We start from the raw sequence: 2,606 nt of genomic DNA on the forward strand, positions 1-2,606 counted from the left end.
GGTGTTGCTGCCTACTCTACTTATAGCGGTGGGGAAGGTGACGTTGATGATGACGTGTCTAGTGATGTCACGTGGGTGCCCACAAGAGAGGAAGAGGAGGGGAGTTCAGAGGGAGATATGGACCAGCAGATAGGGAGGAGAAGCAGCAATGACTTACATTGCACAGCAGGGACAAAGCAGACTGCAAATGTATCAGGAGCGAGTCATCGACCATGTACGGTCACATCTGGCGCTCCCAGGACACCGGCACATGGCTCCGCAGTGTGGGCTTTTTTTAACGTGTCCGCTGCTGACAATAGCGTTGCCATCTGCAATCTTTGCAGTCAACGCGTTAGTCGCGGTAAGCCCAATACTCACCTAGGGACGACCGCCTTAAGAAGGCACATGAGCAGCCATCACCGAGCCCAGTGGGAGCAACGGAACACACAAAGCCACACTGCAGGCTCTCACCGTCCAGCCTCGTCTTCTACTTCTCCTTCTCCTCTCTCCTCACAATTGTCCTCCACTCCACCTTCCATCACGCCAAGCTCACATTTTTCTGCAAAAAGGCAGGCTTCCGTGGGCCTAATGTTTGAGCGTAAAAAAATGATGACGCCGGATAACCCTCTTGCCCAACGGTTGGCGGCTGGCTTGTCAGAACTCATAGCCCGCCAACTACTGCCATATAAACTGGTGGACTCGGAGGCCTTTCGCAAATTTGTGGCCATTGGAACACCACAATGGAAGGTCCCAGGAAGGAAGTATTTCTCAGAGAAGGGCATCCCAGAGCTATATGGCCATGTTCAGCGGCAAGTGAATGTATCTCTGGCACACAGTGTCGGTGCCAAGATACATCTGACCACAGACACGTGGTCTAGCAAACACGGGCAGGGAAGGTATATCAGTTTTACTGCCCACTGGGTGAACCTTCTGACGGCCGTCAAGCATGTAACCCGTGGCACCCGTGTAGATTTGGTTTTACCGCCACGGATTGCATGCAGGCCTGACTCTTCTTCTCCTCCTCCTACTCCATCCTCCTCCCTCTCCTCCTCAGCTGCCTCCTCCTTTTCCGCTGCTAGCGTCTCTTCCACTGCACCGCCCAAGCTCCCCAGAACCTATTCCACATGCCAGGTGAGACGTTGCCATGCCGTGCTGCGTCTGTTGTGCCTGGAAGCAAAGAGCCACACTGGCCCGGCACTCCTTTCAGCTTTGCGTTCACAGGCAGATGAGTGGCTAACACCGCTCAATTTGACAGTTGGTAAAGTGGTGTGTGACAACGGTGCCAATCTGCTTAGCGCATTGAAACAGGGCAAAATCACGCACGTGCCGTGCATGGCACACGTCTTAAACTTGGTCGTGCAGCGATTCCTTGTCAAATACCCTGGGGTCCAGGACATCTTGCGGCAGGCAAGGAAAATCTCGGCCCATTTCAGAAGATCTTACACGGCCATGGCTCGCCTTGCTGACATTCAGCGGCGACACCATCTGCCGGTCAGACGTCTTATTTGCGATTGCCCGACGCGATGGAACTCAACCTTCTATATGCTTGATAGGCTGCTCCAGCAGAAACGTGCAGTTAACGTCTACCTGTATGAACTCTGCGAAAGAAACGGTTCTGGGGAGCTGGGTTTTTTTTCACCGCGCCAGTGGCTGCTCATGCGCGACACATGCAGACTTCTGCGGCCATTTGAGGAGATCACCAAACTGGTCAGTCGCAGCCATGGCGCCATCAGTGACATGGTACCTTATGCCTTCTTTCTGGAGCGTGCATTGCGTCGTGTCATTGATCAGGCTGTGGAGGAGCAGGAGCGGGAAGATGAGGAAGTCGCAATGCTGGATGAATTCCCAGGGGGGGCTACTCTATCTGAGACAAGTCAACAACAGGAGTCTGATGAGGAGTCAGAGGAGGATGGTGCCGGGGCGGATGAGCAGGAGCAAGAAGAGCATGCTTTAAACCTTTCTGGGATCCCTGTTGTGCGAGGATGGGGAGAGGAGAATGAAGAGGACGACATTATCCTGGATGATGAGCAGGAGCCAGGCCACCACACCGCTTCCACTTTAGTGCAAATGGGGGCCTTCATGCTCCAGTGTTTTAATAGGGACCCCCGTATAAAAAGCATGAGGGTCAAGGACCAGTACTGGGTGGCAACGTACTTAGACCCCCGGTACAAACACAAAATGGCGGAAATGTTACCGCCGTCGCAGAGGGCTGTCAGAATGCAGCACTTCCAGGCCTTGCTTCGAGAAATGCTGCATTCTGCTTTTGCGTGCGCTGGCAGAGGAGCAATTCCCACTCCCAGGGAAGGATTTGCGGGTACCAATCCAACAGCGCCTGCAAGAAGAGGCCGGTTTGAAGATGTGTTGGTGACTTCGGATATGAGGTCATTCTTTCAGCCGACCCATCGACAGGTGTCATCCGGATCCAGCATCAGGGAACGCCTAGACCGTCAGGTGTCCGACTACATTGGGTTAACGGCCGATGTGGACGCTCTGAGGAGTGATGAACCCCTAGACTACTGGGTGGGCAGGCTTGACCTCTGGCCAGAGCTTGCCCAATTTGCAATCGAACTGTTGGCTTGCCCCTCATCCAGTGTCCTGTCCGAAAGGACGTTCAGCGCAGCAGGGGG

This window comes from Lithobates pipiens, unplaced genomic scaffold (assembly GCF_037356315.1).
Source record: "Lithobates pipiens isolate NorthernLeopardFrog02 unplaced genomic scaffold, aLitPip1_a1.2 Scaffold_8, whole genome shotgun sequence".
Taxonomy (NCBI): domain Eukaryota; kingdom Metazoa; phylum Chordata; class Amphibia; order Anura; family Ranidae; genus Lithobates; species Lithobates pipiens.